Source organism: Ursus maritimus, unplaced genomic scaffold, assembly GCF_017311325.1.
Source record: "Ursus maritimus isolate PB19 unplaced genomic scaffold, ASM1731132v1 scaffold_3, whole genome shotgun sequence".
NCBI classification, from domain to species: Eukaryota; Metazoa; Chordata; class Mammalia; order Carnivora; family Ursidae; genus Ursus; species Ursus maritimus.
Genome location: NW_024425563.1, coordinates 44,498,742 through 44,513,422, shown reverse-complemented (window position 1 = coordinate 44,513,422; position 14,681 = coordinate 44,498,742). Strand labels below are relative to the sequence as shown.

At 55.7% G+C, this 14,681-nt stretch overlaps 2 long non-coding RNA genes across 2 annotated transcripts; one reads left to right on the top strand and one right to left on the bottom strand.

Moving 5' to 3' along the window:
• The first annotated feature begins 612 nt into the window (after positions 1-612).
• LOC121105759 lies at positions 613-3,371 on the top strand. The gene is made up of 2 exons (XR_005838411.1): positions 613-781; positions 3,125-3,371. It is a non-coding gene; the product is annotated as an uncharacterized LOC121105759 (long non-coding RNA).
• Positions 3,372-9,180: 5,809 nt separating this feature from the next.
• Positions 9,181-10,154, bottom strand: LOC103658946. Its single transcript, XR_567350.1, has 2 exons — positions 10,045-10,154; positions 9,181-9,694 (listed from the first exon to the last, which is right to left on the bottom strand). It is a non-coding gene; the product is annotated as an uncharacterized LOC103658946 (long non-coding RNA).
• Positions 10,155-14,681: the final 4,527 nt, after the last annotated feature.

Here is a 14,681-nt window from a genome sequence, read left to right as displayed (position 1 = left end):
GAGGAAAGGGGGGTCTTGAGGAGAATGGCGAAGGTTGGAAATAGCAGTGGCAGGAGGGGGCAGAACCTGTTGGTGAGGAATACACGAAATTGTCAGGCGGTGTTGATGGCCCAGCTCCCGCTGAGAGCGAGAACTTGGGGCGACCCACTATCCCTGGGGGGCACTATCTAACAGAGAGTCTTTTGGGATTTTTCCCAGAAGACTTCACCATATTCGCAAACAAGGGCCTGTGTGGGGGACTGGTGGGTCGGGGTGTGGAAGCGGCAGCAGTTTGGGTGAGGTGTTGACGGAGAGATCCAGCAGGATGGACAGGTGCGTCGGAGGGGGTGCGTGGGGCGGCTGGTGCGGTTTCTAGCCATGGACGGGCCCCCACTGGAGTGGAAGGCAACGCTGCTGGGAGTCGGGGAGAAAGGCCCTGGAGGGAACGCCAGGAGGGGCTACATCCCCTGGGCATGGGGTCCCCCAGCATGAAGGCTGGTGATTACGGAGGGGACCCAGGCAGGGGTGGGTGACGCGGAGCGGGGAGCACAGGCCAAGCTGGATAAACATCCAAGATAAGGCCGCAGGTGCAGAGGCCCCCAGGGAGGTGGCAGGGGTCACGGAAGACCCAGACACTTGCTGCACCCTCTGGAAGCCTGATGTGTTCTGCCTGGCAGTCCCACGATGGCCTCACCTTCCCAGCTTGGGGACTGTCAGGTGCTCAGGCCCTGGAACCCTTAGGAACAAGGCTGCCTGCAGAGGCAGAGCCAGACTTTGGAAACCAAGAAATCACAAATCGCAGGTGACATTTGGGACTCTGTCTCTGTGCTCTAAATGAATTTCCAGTGTAGCCACTTCTCTTCCAGAGCGCTCCCCCTCTGGGTCTCTGCCTCCTCCCCCTCCCCCACTTCCTTTCTCTCTGTTTCTATCTCTCTGGCTCTGCTCTCAGTCCCTGTTGGTCTGTTTCTCTCTGTGTCTTTCTTTCTCTTTAGGGGACCCCGGCTTCCAGCGGTGGGAAGCGGTGGAACAGCACATGGGGCGGGGTGGCTGGCCTATCTCTAGGATCTGGCTATCTGGGCCCCGGGGCTGGCCGGAGGTGGCTAGAGTTTTGGCTTGCATCCAGATGGCCAGCTGCCTGCATCTGTCAGATTTCTCTGCTCCCTTCTGCCCAGCCCCCACACTGCTTTCCTCTTTCCTCCCTGTCTTCCCTCCAGACCATTCTAAGCCCTGCCTGCCTTACAGAGCTGGAGTGCCGTGTGTGTGTGTGTGTGTGTGTGTGTGTGTGCGTGCGTATGGGGTTCTGGGGGATGACAAGCGGGATGACACAGGCCAAGTGCACAGACCCTCCCTGTGGGCATCCCTGGGAGCAGGTCAGGCTGCTGGGGCTGAGGGGCAGCTGTTCCCCGGCCTCAGCAGCACCGCGTAAGTGGCGTAGCCCGGTGCACATTCCCATGGTTACAGGGCTGGGAAAGGCTGGCAGTGGTGGCATCGCCATGGCACGGGTGTGGCCCACAGCTCTGCTGGGTGTGGTGCCGGCACGGAGCAGCTCTGGGCTCCCACCGGGCAGATACACCCTCCCCACCCCCCCACCCCGGGGCAGCCTGTGGCCTGCGGAGTCAGGTAGAAGGCAAACAGTCCCTGGCAGCCTCTGGGAAGGCCGAAGGCCTGCTCAGCCTCTCAACCTAGTGGCCCAGGCTCTGTGGGGGGTGGACGGCCATGGGAAAGAAAGCCTTGCACACCAGCTGGCTCAGCACAGACCTGCCACTGAGTCCTGGCCTTGCTCCCAGGCCAAGCCTTGACTGTCTGCAGCCCCTTCCTCAGTCTCCACCGGGCCGACCTGGAGCCCTCACCAAACACAGCCTCAGCCTCCACCTGGGCCCTGCCGAGATCTTGATCTTGAGCCTGACCCCAGCTTTAGTCTTCTGATCTTCACACTCCCTCTAGGGCTGTGCCCTGGGGATCAAACAGAAAGGAGGGAAGGATCTGGAGACCTAAGCCCTGCTTCTGGGGGCAGGTTTGCATGCTGAGAATAGAGGGAAGGACTCCGGCAGGCTACACTGGGGAGGTTCAAAGGTCAAAGGTTGGTTGCGGGTCAGAGCAATCAGAGGAGTCCTCCTGGGAGAGGCAGTCGTATGTTGGGCCAAAAGGATGAGTAGGACTAGAAGAGGGGAAAGGTTCTGGGAGAAGGAGCAGCTGACGGGAAGGTGGGGAGACCCAGAACACATGACCCGTTTGATCAAGTTAGATCTTTCAGAAAGAGGACAGCCCTGCGTGTGTAGAGGTTTCTCTGGGTTTAGTTCTGCATGGCTGGAGCACGGGAAGTGTCCTGGAGGATAGGGTGAGGGATGGTTAGCAGGGTGCAGTGAACTCTCTTTAAAGGGAGGCTTGCTGAGGCCCCGGCACAGCCTCGGTGGGGAGATCTTCATGCAGGGTGCCTGTGCCCCCACCCACCCCCAGATCCCTGGCCCGGCTGCCTCCTCCACAGCCCTGTGTGGGTGTCTGGGGCATCTCCCACTTGGCAGGTGGCAGGACAGCTCCTCCTGCTGGTCTCCCAGTTCTGGAAGCGTCAACCTCCCGTGCCTGGCGTTCCCCCCTAGATCCCAGAAGTAATTCCTGACTCTCCACTGGGAGGTTCTGAAGCTTCTTCCCAACATGACAAGGAAGTTGCTTTGCACAGCATAGCCTGGACCAGCGCAGCTCCCCAGCCTCACCCTCTTTCACCCCCCCTCTGCTGCTCTGGCCTGGCCATGCCCACCTTCTCTCAGTCCCTAGAAGCCCTGGACTATGTTCGTATCAGCACAACTGCCACGTTCCCCAGCACCGCCCATGGCTGCTGCCTTCCACTTAATCTCTATTCAGCGCCAGTGTCACCTCCTCAGAGAGGCCTGTCCTGACCACATGGTGACATCGCTGACCATCATATTGCATGTCCTTGTTTTATTTTCTTCATGGCACTCAGTACTAATTGCAGTCGATTCTCCGTATTCGCGGTAGTTGTGTTCCATAAAGTCACCGGAAGCACTGAATTAGCAGATACAGAACCATCGCTTCCAGGAGAGATGCAGGGCAGGGCAAGCCCCTGTTCACAACGTTTTCGTCCACACATCTACATGCAACCTTGTTTTCTGTGTGTTTCTGTTTGCAGACACCTTATTTAATATGCATTATTGACTCATTAACGTTGAACTCGAGGCCAACGACGTTGTAACTCACGAGTGAAAGACTCTTGCCTGGCACACGTGTTTTCTCTGTAAGGCACATCACCGTCCTCTGGCACCAAGGAACCCTGGCCAGCACATCGGCACTCTGCTTCAGGGCCATTTTAAATAGCAGGACCACCCACAAAAAGCACAAAAATGTGAAAAACGTGCCACTAAACAGACCATGAAAAAGATGCTCGTTTACAGTGTGTGAGCTGAGAAAAGAAGGCAGGGTGTCTCCTTGCTGGACCTCCCCTGGGAACGGGTGCTTCGGGCCCCTCGAGTTCTCTGCTGCTCTGTGCGCGTCGGAGATGACTGACAGCAGGCGAGTGTTGATTTGAGCTACAAACAACATTAGCTGGCGGGCAAACGCACACACACATGAAATCCGCAGATAACAGGGGTCCCCTGTATGTTATTTATGTTGTCATGTTTAGGGTCAGGCTTCCCTGTGTCGTCCTCATTCCTGCATCCCCAGCACCCGAGTCAAGGTCAAGATTCAGAGTAGACCTCTGATATAGATGACTGACCTGCCTCACACACTCACACCGACACACTCACACATTCACTCACACACACACATGCACAGAGTCCTTAGGAGTTCTCAAAGTAGAAAAGATGGGATATCTCTTTTCCTGCTGCTCCTCCCTTGGCCACCCCAGGGAAGGGAGAGAAGGAAGATTCTGGAAAAGGGCAGTAGGTGAGAGTCCTTGCCCTAAAACTTTCCCTATCGCTGTCTTCCTGTCCTGACTGCCATGCTTGTCATCCACCGTCGGAGAAGTGGTGTGTGTGCACGTGTGCTGTTTAAAGTCCCTCCCGTGGGAATCCGTGTGGGCGCACACGGCGTGTATGCAGCCTGGCTGAGGTCCTCTGGATCCCGGTCGTGGAAGAGCAGAGCATGTGTGCGTGTGTGCATGGCCACGTGAGCAGCGTGCCCTCTCGTGTGGAGGCGTGTGTGCGGGCATGTGCTCCAGCCCTGCCCTGACGAGGCCTGCTGGCTTCCCAGCAGCTGCACAGCTCGCCGCACTGACGGGGCCTGTAATCACGGGAAATTACCCAGCCCAGAACTAAAATTAAGGCTGTTGCTGCTGCCACAAGCCCTGTTTACAAAGGCAAGCCCCCGGAAACGCCTCGGGAGGAGGCTCTGCTAGGAGCTGGGGCTTCTGGGGAGGAGGGCTGAGGACCCGGCAGAGAGGAAAGCCGGAGGGCAGCCCCTTGCATTTGCCCTGCGCCTACGAAGTGTCAAGCACTGGGCCAGTGAGTCCTGTAACTGGGCTGACTTCAACCTCACAGCAGCCCTGCGACGTAGGGACGGTCCCAGTCGTACTGATGCTAGACCGGGCCTCCCAGAGGTGGCTCGGGTCAGGCGCTCCTAACTAGCAGAACTGGGGGTTGAGCCCAGAGCTGGGCCGGGCAAGGGGTGCCCGTGGGCCAAGTAGGAATGGGTCGCCTGGGAGGTTTGTTTCTCTGGTTTTTAGCATTTGGTATTTGGCCTGAGGAAAGCCCAAAAGAGGCCCTTGCACGCCCCACGGTCCCCTGCAGGCGGCTCTGCTGGGGCGAAGGGCCCTCCTCGACAGGGTCTGGAGCAGCCTCTCGCGAGCCTCTGGCTCTTGGGTGTTTCCTTGGCCTCTGTGGCCCCGCGGGGACCTAGTGAGGATAGTCACGTGGCCCTGGACACGTGCACCACCAGCCCACACAACCCCGGGCCAGGCTGGCGGCGAGCCCAACTGCTTCACACCAGCCCCTCAATCCTTCCCGTGTTTGGGTTGCGAGCCGCATTTCACGTTCTTAATGACATGGAAGAGAGTGGAAAACTGAGTCCAGCGCAGCTAGTGCGGGTAAGGGCCACGTCATGCAACGTATTTTACGTATATACGCATGTTTACGCTGAATCGCAACGTAAAACGTATTTCTCACTGAGGGTGAGGTAAAAACGAGTCTGGGAAACAGTCGTCTGGGTTTCGTGTCCTATTTAGTTTCCCGCAGCGGCTGCAGCAGCCCCGGATCTCCTACCAGGCTGAGCCCGGAGGCCCCCTGCTCCCCCGACTGCTGAGCCCAGCCTGGCTGGGGTAGGGGCGTGCAGGGAGAGAAGCCACCTGATTTACTGAGGCGTCGGGGCTAAAAGGGACCACTGTGTAGTCACGCTCTCTCCCGGCCCGCCTCTCTGCAAAGCGCTTTATGGGTAACGTCTCGCAAGCCTTGTGAAGTAAGCCGCGTATCCTCTCCATTCCACAGGTAAGGAAACTGAGGCTCAGACGGCTTCATCCGCTGCCTGGGGTCAGGCCGCCCGTGTATATCCTAAGTGGGTTCAAATCCAGGTCTGACCCTCTCCATGCGTGACTGCAGCACTGCCTCTGGGCTCCTCTGGGACTCAGGTAGGCCACGACCAGAATGTACCCTAAGCCCCGCGCCCCACCTCCGTGGTGGTCACCTCCTCCTCCCTCCTGTACCCCAGGTGGTGGCTCCAGCCAGGTTCCTCTGAGGCTGTCTCCCCTGAGGGCCTGAGGGATTCTTGGGGCTAAGGAGAAGCAGCTTATTCATCCTGTGACCCCGAGGCAGGGCGGCTCCTGGGAGGCAAGGGCGGGCCTGGGGAGGGTCCAGACTCCTGCGGAGCCTGTTGGGCAGCCCAGCCCAGCCTCGAGGTCATTGGTCCCTTCTCCTTTCCCCAGGCAATTCACAGCAGGCGGCCGAGGGGAAGGGCCACATGCCCCGGAGGGCGAATTCTCCCAGAGGGCCCCCGCACACCTTCACAGACCTGCCTGGAGTCCCACAAGGCTGCCCCTGGGGCCTCTGGCTTCCCTCCCTCTGCCCCGGCCCAGGCCCCCCTCGCAGGCCTCCGTCCTCAAAGCTAACAGGTCCTGCTGGGGTACCAGAGTGAGCATGACTCTGGAGTTAGTGGGACTCGGGTTCATGCCAGGGCTGGATTCAGAGAAGAATAGGGTGGCTATTGCCACTCCAAAACACTGTGATTCAACAGAAACCCTATTAGCTGCCTTCCCCTCCAGTAGCTCTCCTGTGTCCTCAAAGTCCAATGCCAAAAGCCTTCAGGTGGCCCACACAGGGCTACCAAAGTCTTCCTCTTCGGACTCATCTCCTTTTTTCTTTCCTTTCTTCACCTGGCTCCGGCTGTGCTGGCCTCCTTGCTACTCCTGCCCCAGGGCCTTTGCTCTTGTTATTCCTTCTGCAAGGAACAGTTTCCCTTCAGATACCCACAAGGCTTCTCCTTTACCTCAGGCCAAATAGCAGTCTGCAACCCCAATGGCCGCCACGGCGTGCCTTCTGCCACTTCTTGCTTTACAGTCTTCTCTATGGCGCCTAGGACTAAAATGCGATATGACTTACCCAGTTTATCATCTCTCTCTCCATTAGAATGTAAGCTCCTTGAGGGTGGGTTTTCTTTTTTGTTTTGTTTTGTTTTTTCAACAGTGCCTAACACAGAGCAGGCATTAGAAAGATGCTTGTAGAAATGAATTGAGATAGAATTAACATATGTGTCAAGAGGTCCAGAATTCTGATTTCTCCCACGACTTCCCTCAAGCTTCCATGTCAAATTCTTTGAAACCAAAGTCATTAAAGAACTCTTTCTTTGATGTCCCTGCTTTGCTCTAGACCTTTTCTTGGGCAGGATCCAGCTCTGATTTGGGGCCTGGCTCTACCACGGTGGTCCTGGGTGCCAGGCCCTGTGCTAGGCACTATAAATACACATGCCCTCCTGCAGCGCACAGGCTACAGGGGAACAGGCAACAGGGACAGCAGCGAGACGGGGAGGCTGCAGGCACCCACAGGAAGGGAGAGTGGTGCAGACAGAGAGGACAGCCTGCAGAGAACTGCCTGGGTGTCAGAGAGTTTTGTGTGTGTGTGTGGGGGGGTCACTTAACTCCTTCGAGCCTGTTTTCTCATGGGGGGTCAACTTGCAGATCAAATAGCAAGGTGGACTGGGGGAGGCACTCCAGCACTGAAAAGGGACATGCCTCTTCACATAGAGGCAGAAAGGCAGGGCAGAGATTAGTAAACCCATTTTACAGATTTTGCACTGTTGATCTTTTCCCGTGTGCCGCTTCCTCCTTCTTCCCTACATTTCAGTCACCTTGAGGGCTCCTGCAGCCTGGGACCCTGTCTGCTTCTCTCGCCTCCCTCTTGCCCCCATCTCGGCAAAGCCCAGACCTCTCCTTGGCCTATTAGGACATTGGGACTCAGAGAGGGGGAGTGACTTGCCCATGGTCACACAGCAAATCGGAGTTTGGGCAGGAATTGGGATCCAGCCCGAGGCCTTCCCACCGCCAGACCTGTGTTCTTGGGATCCCCCGCCTCTGGTCTGGGTTTCCCTGGAGGATGCCATGGCCCCTGACCCTGCTGGGCCTTCACTGATTTCTCCAGCACCCCTGGGGCCACCAAACTTGGGGCCGAGGGCCTGTCAGGGCTGGCTGGAGGCGTGGGAGTCAGGGCAAAGCCTGTTCTCACTGAGGCCTTTGCGTGCCTCCTCCAGGGCTCCCTGCTGCCCTCTTTCCCCCTTCCACTCTCTGGAGAGCACTCTTTTGGGGCAGACTCTCTGGAGGTTCAAGAACACTGATCTTCAAGACTAGAGAAGCTGTCATGAAATTCAAGATCGCACCTCTTCCTGCCACACTACAGAGAGGGAAACTGAGGCCCAGGGAAGACGAGAGGACTGCCCAGGTCCCAGTCTGAGGATATCTGCTCTCTCAGGGGCTCAGATGTGTTACCTCTGGGCAGCATCCTGCACTTCTGGTGTCTAGCTAAACTTGCATGCCTCGAACGACAGGGGACTCACTACTACTGTGTGTTTTCTCTTGGTCTTTCTCCATTTTTATTCTTCTGACCTCTGGACCCAGGCTTTAGAGGTCAAGTTTCCTGCTTCTGACCCTCCCTGTCTTCCCAGCGGGTGCTCCTGAGGACCTTCACATGCTTCTTGTCTAACCATGTTTACAGAGGGGACTTCCTCCTGCTGTGCGTCTACTCTACACCACATACCAGCCGCCTGAGACAAGGTTTGCTCATCCTTGTCACTCCTTTGTTGAAAAATCTTCCTTGAACAAATGTCCTAATACGTACCAGGTGCTGATCCAGGCACTGAGGATACACGAATGAAAATAAGCAAAAATATCAGTCCAAAAAAAAAAAAAAAAACAACCAAAAAGAGAACTAAACAGTCCTTGCCTTAGACCCTTCCTCCCCACTACAGAGCCTCATGCAGCTGTGAGACCGATGGACAGAGGGGCAGACTATTAGGGCAATAAAGAGACAGACGTACAGAAAAAGTGCTCCACACGAAAGTGCAACGAGGCACATGGAAACTGGACCGAACCACCGGCCCCCGTGGAGAGCTGTGGTTCCTCTGTCAGGAAATCGCAAGGCTGCCTTTTGACCCTCTTCTGGACTTGGAGGCTGAAGATCCCTTGGGAACATCTGGAACATCTGGAGCATCTGCTAGCTGTCCTCTCCCACTGAGGGAGCCTGGGCCAGGGTTGGGGGGCGGGGAAGGACAAGTAGGTCCAGCGAGAGGCCTCGCAGGCCTCCTTCTGTGTCCAAATCCCAAACAGCTCTTCCAGAGCCGGGGCGGCCTGGCGCTTCCCCAGCCTCATCACAAGACCCTTCTCATCCTGCCCACCACCTCTGGCCTCTCGGAGTGGGCCAAGTCCTCTCATGCCTGCGCAGGGCCCCAGGGCGATGTCTGCTCTCCTGCGGGAGCCCCAGGCCACGGGGCAGGGGCAGGGCTGCGGGCTGGGCCCGTGGGAGCTCAGTCTCTCGGCTCAGTCGGGGAGCAGGGCTGTGGGAGATTAGAGGCTGCAGTGGGGAGGGGGCCCCCGACAAGAGCGGTTGGGGAGTCAGGGTGGTTGAGGTGCTGATGACAGAATGAGTAACCGACCTGAGCTGGATCCGAATGCCCCCACTCCTGCGATGGGGGTTGAAACTGGAGGAGGTGTTATGGGAATTAGGGAATTGAGTCCCCCCAAAATTCGCACATTGAAATCCTAACACCCAGTACCTCAGAACGTAACTGTATTTGGAGACAGGGCCTTTAAAGTGGTGTTACATCAAAATGAGGTTCTTAGGGAGGCCCTTAATCCAATCGACTAATGTCCTTGTAAGAAGAGGGACTTAGGACGCAGATGGGTTCAGAGGGAAGACCAGGTGGAGACACAGGGAGGAGACGGCCGTGAGCAAGCCAAGGAGAGAGGAGGCCTTGGGAGAAACCAGTCCTGCCCACACCTTGATCTTGGACTTCCAGCCGCCAGGCCTGTGAGGAAATGACTTCTGCTGTTTAAGCCCCCCTGGGTCTGTGGTATTAGTTACGGCAGCCCCAGCAACCTAATGCAGGCGGGAAGCTACGAGAACAGGGCCCTGCCTTTGTCTTAAGCAAGGGCACTTTCAGTTCCCACGGAGGCCCCGTGTCCCGACGCTCTGCCAGGGAAAAGGCACGTACACGTTTGGGTCGTACTTCTGGTTTGTTTCCTGTGGATGAGGGTCACAGCTGGGCAGCAGGAGAAGCTGGTGTTCTTCGTAGAGAATAGACATAGAGACTAGTGGTGAGTTGTGGTTGCCTTTAAGAATGTAGGAGAAGACCAGGCACTGTTCTTGACTCCCCCAGCCCCAGGTCAGCACTGGGCTGGCCCTGTAGTGTGCCGACGGGCCGCGAGCATGCAGACTTTTCACTCACTGCTCTTGGGGTCAGGGACTCCTGGGATAGCCTTATTCCATATCTCATTCTCTGGTGACCGTTTTCCTTCCCAAGGCCTCAGTTTTACCCCCTGCGATGGGGAGAACAGGCTGAGACCCCCCAGTTCATGCTCAGGGCTGTTAGATTGAGGAGTCTGGGGGAGGAGGACGGGCGTTCTCTAGTACTCACCAGCTGATTTCTGTCTTCCCTTGAAATAATGCCAGCACACTTGGATTCTTCCCAGAGAGACTTGAGGAAAGAGGAAGGAAGAACTTGCTGTTAGCTAGAAAGGAGCAAGGCGGCCGGAAGAGACCCAGCTGGCTGCGGAGTCTTTCTTTCCAGAGGCCGGCACAAACAGGACAGGCTGGGCGGCGTGTCTCTGGGGTCCCGTTCAGGACGGGAGACGCGACGCCCACTTCCAGGAAACTGATGGGAAGGGCTTGCCCTAATTCCCAGCCAAGGATTTGGGCTGGCTCTGTCAGGGTGGCAGCGGGGGCCCCACAGACGTAGGACGGGGGCCAGAAACGTGATATCCCTAGGCTGTGCTGGAATTTGCCACCAAATCAACACCTGGCAAAACGAAGGTGCATTCATGCATTTCACATTTAGTAAATATAAAGAAAGCAACTCAGTGTGAAATCGGAAAAGGGAAAGGGACAATGATTTGACTAGCATCTTTGCTGTGCCCTCCACAGCCTTCACCTGGGGACGTGTGTGCCCCTGCCTCCCTTGGCTGCGCTTCAGGGAAGGAAGCTGGCTCAGGGCAGACTGATTTGTGTGTGTGGACAGGTTGGACTGGAAGGGAGGGAGGAGGCTGTGGGGCGGCTGCAGCAGCTCCAGGGAAGGGAGGTGTGGGCTTGAACTAGGCAAGGAACGGGTGAGGGCAGGAAAGGGAGGGGGTGAGTAGGGGACACGGGTGAGGCTGATTCCCAGGAGGGGGTGTGGTGGCTGGCTGGCTGCGGGGACCCTTGTTTCCCCTCCTCTACCACACCTGGCCAAGGGCTTCGTCTTCATGGAGCATTCTGGGAAAGGCTGTCCCTCCTGGTCTTTGGTCCTGTGGGTTGGGGAGGGGTCAGGCGGGTCTCAGGAACCCAGGCTTCCTGCCCCCCCACCAAGGAAGGCCCTGTCACCAAGAGAGGGATGACCCTCCCGTGTCCGAGTCCTCATTTCACTTGCAGCTGGGCACTAATCCAATTGCTGGCTCTAACCTAATTCTCCATTGATGCTTGAGTCCTTTGCCTGCCGATATTAAAACTCTTTTCATTTAATTGTGCAGAAGATAGATCCTCCTCAGCCGTCAGGTGGTAAATATAGAATAGCTGATGTGTAGCTCTCATTTCTTCTCTGGCAGGCCTCCCGCAGCTCTGAGTAATTGGGGACCAAGATGTTCTGGAAGGAGGGGGCCAGGAAGGAGGGAAAGGGGAGGCAGGCCGAGGGGCTGGGACTTTGCCATGCTCGGGAGGTTACCGATCCAAGTTAGCTGGGTCTGTGCTCCTGACCTGGTCCGTTTCTACAGGGCCAGTCCCTTCTCTGAATCTCTCATGTTGCCTAGTGACTGGCGTTCTGAGATGCTGTGTGAGGAGCTAGTGTTTCTAAACCAAGGGCAACCGAGGGGGAAGGGTGCTGTTCCATTGTAAAAAGTAAGGGAGATCATGGGATGCCCCAGAGTTGGGAGCGTGGAGGAGTGATCCCAATAAGCCCCCTTGACCTTGCTCATGACAGAGGGCTGCTTTAGTCTCTAGAGTCACCAACAAGCCCCACAGAGTCATGGCTTTTGATGCACTGTTTTGAGATGACTGTCTGTAGCCCCCTGGTTTGCTGACCTTACCTGGTCTCTCAGCAAGGCCATGAAGGGTTGGTGACAGAGTGCAGGCCTCTTGATTTCCAGTCTTGCGTGGAACATGGTGGCCAAGTTGTGTGCCATGGTGGGGCAGGGTGGTGGCCTCCCAGTGAGACCCCAGGAGCCATTAGAGTCACTTAGGCTCAAGGTCCTCTTTCACCCACCAGAGAGGCCACATGCAGTCAGTCCTGCCCATCCATGCCACGCCCCCACCCTCAACACACACAGGGAAAAGCAGGATAGATGTAGAGAGCACATGGCCCAGACAGTGGGTCAAGGGCAGAACCCCTGCCTGTTACTGACCTTGCACTTGGCCACAAGGAGGCAGGAAGCATTCTAGGAAGAACCACTAGTCACTAGACACTGATTTCTTGCAACCCAGGCCTAACTGTGGTTTCCCACAGCTTCTGAGGTTCCCTTGGGCTGTGGAGGACATGGTATTCAGTCCATTTCCCAGGGGGAGGGCTACTTCTTCCTCTTGGCCACCTGCTTGGCACCTCAGAGCTCCTGTGCCCAACTCCTGGTGGGTCTGAGCTCTGTAGACTGACCCTGCTTCCCTTTAAGAGGCTATGCTTTGTCTTAGCTCCCTGAACCACTCCTCTTACCACTGGCTGGTGAGGACCTCAGAGGGGATTTCTCTCCTCTCTTTTCCTTCCTGCCTTAGAGCAAGGCACACCTCCAGCATTTTCCCAGGGCTCCTCTCTCCTGAACTCATGGGAGATGCTTGGAGCACCATCCCTTCCTGGCCCAGTCACCCCAGACACCTCTGGTTGAGCCTGCTCTCTCTGGGTCCACCCCAGCCGCTACCCAAGACCTGCTCCTCCTCTTCCCTCCAGCGTCTACCCCAGCTGAGCCAGGACATCCTTGGGCAAGGGGAGGGCAATCTTGGTGCTTGGGATAGCTGCTGAATCCCCTGAAAAGGAGGTCCTGCGAAAGGTGATAGGGTAGTTTCTGAGACCCCAGCCCAGAACCCCATCACTATCCTTTCCTTCAGAATTTGGAGCCAAACCTGCTGACCTGCAGGTCACTCTCCCCCATGGCATTGTCAGAGCAGACACCCAAAGGACATGTGACTGCTGGGAACATGGGCTCAGATGGTCCAGTCATAGGATCGCTGCATATCAGGGCAGGAACAGCCAGTGCAGCTGCCCGACTCCTCTGCTCAGAGGAGGAGATCGAGGCCCAGAGACAGCAGGTGGGAAGGTGTGTGTACCTAGGCTCATGCAGTGACTCTATCCTGAGACCCTGGCTTCCTGTCTCCAGATGGGGCTCTAGACGTTTCTGCTAATAGAGTCCGAGTGACACTGTGCTTCCAAGCATGGGCGTCAGGATGACAGGGTGTCAATTCCAGCTCCACCCTCTTCCCGCTGTGTGACCTCCAGGTAGTCACCCGACCTCTCTGGGCATCAGTTTCCTTCTCTGTAAAACAGGGATGACAAGGGTATCTAGCTCATGAGGTGGCAGGAGTGTGCACTGAGATAAGCTGCCCAAAGCTCCAGCGTGGCAGCTGGCACGTTGTGAGTGATAATTAGCTCTCACGCAACATTCAGCTCCACTGCACCGCAAATGTCCCTAAAACCAGAGTGAACCGTAATGAACATTAGCTATTCGAGCAATGAACAGCCATTCGATTTACTCCCTCAGAAAATTGAAGGGTTCTGTGTCAGGGGACTGTTTGCATGGCTTTTCCAGAAAGTGAAGGTTTCACGGGTGTCATTCTTCCCTTCACAGAAGTTTCCCAGCACACACCAGGGGTACCAGAGCCATTCCACTCATCCTGAGGCTGCCCCCAGGAAGCAGAGGGAGCCAGCAAAGTCGGGATGCTTCCAGGTCTTTTCTGGAAGGTCTTTGGACACCCAGGACCGTCCTGGGCTACAGCCCACCCACCCCTGAGTAGTACATCTCGTGCTGTGCCTGTGCAGTGATGATGCCCCCCAGTTCAGGCCTTGACAGGGCAGAAGGAGCAATGCTGACACTCACCAGGGCCAGAACTAGGGCTAGGAGAATGAGGCACTCACCTGGGGTGCACAATTTAAGAGGCACCCCAAACTCAGTAATCGAGATCAATCGTGTTTTAATTTCTTACCTCCTATGCTCCCACTCTTAGGAAGCTATTGGAGGATGCATACCACCAAAACAGGGGAAGAAGCCCAGGAAGAGAAAGAGAGAAGATTCCAGAAAGGAGGACTTGAACATAGGAAGTACAGTGAAGGCATGTCTCAGCGTGAAGTCGAGGAGTGCCCTAGGAGGACAGTCGACTCTCAGGCCCAGCAAACGACATGCTCAGATTCAAACAAGAGGATGGAGGGAAAATGAACCTGAGTGGTTGATTGAAGAATGGAAACTACTATCGATGGGTGAGTGCTGGAGATGTTGAACGCTTGGCACAAATTAATGATAGATACTAGACATCAGGCCAATAAAAAAGGGGGTTGTTAACTCCAGGAACAGAAGGGTTGTACAAAAAGAATGCCGTTATAATGTACAACTGGGCTCAGTGGTGCTCTTGTTCAATGAAAAATTGGAAACAACCCTATTGGGAGGAGGGAAGGAAAGGAAGCAGGGGATCGATGGGAGATTTAAGTCCTTATTTACCATGGCAGGAAGTCAGGAACTCATGCTCCAAATTGAAATATCAAGAAATACTGTGTACGCGTATATTTTTTAAAAATGGAGCTAAATACTGGCCGACACACCCAAAAGGATTAAAGGTGATTAGAACCTAGAGGTGATGCTGAACTTGGAGAAGGCAGAGCAGAGATTGTTCCTTTCCTTCTAAACCTCAAGCACAATTTCACTTTAATTATGCAGTATAATTTTTGAGTTCCCCAAGCATCATTAAAAAAAAATCAGTCCTGTATCTCTACAATCCAGTATTTCTCCTACGGATTCCACTTCTGAAACATCTCAGCTGTTTCCCCTCCACTCCTCCTAGATTCCAGAATATTTGAAAATATTAAAATTAGTTTTAACTGAGCTAGTTGTA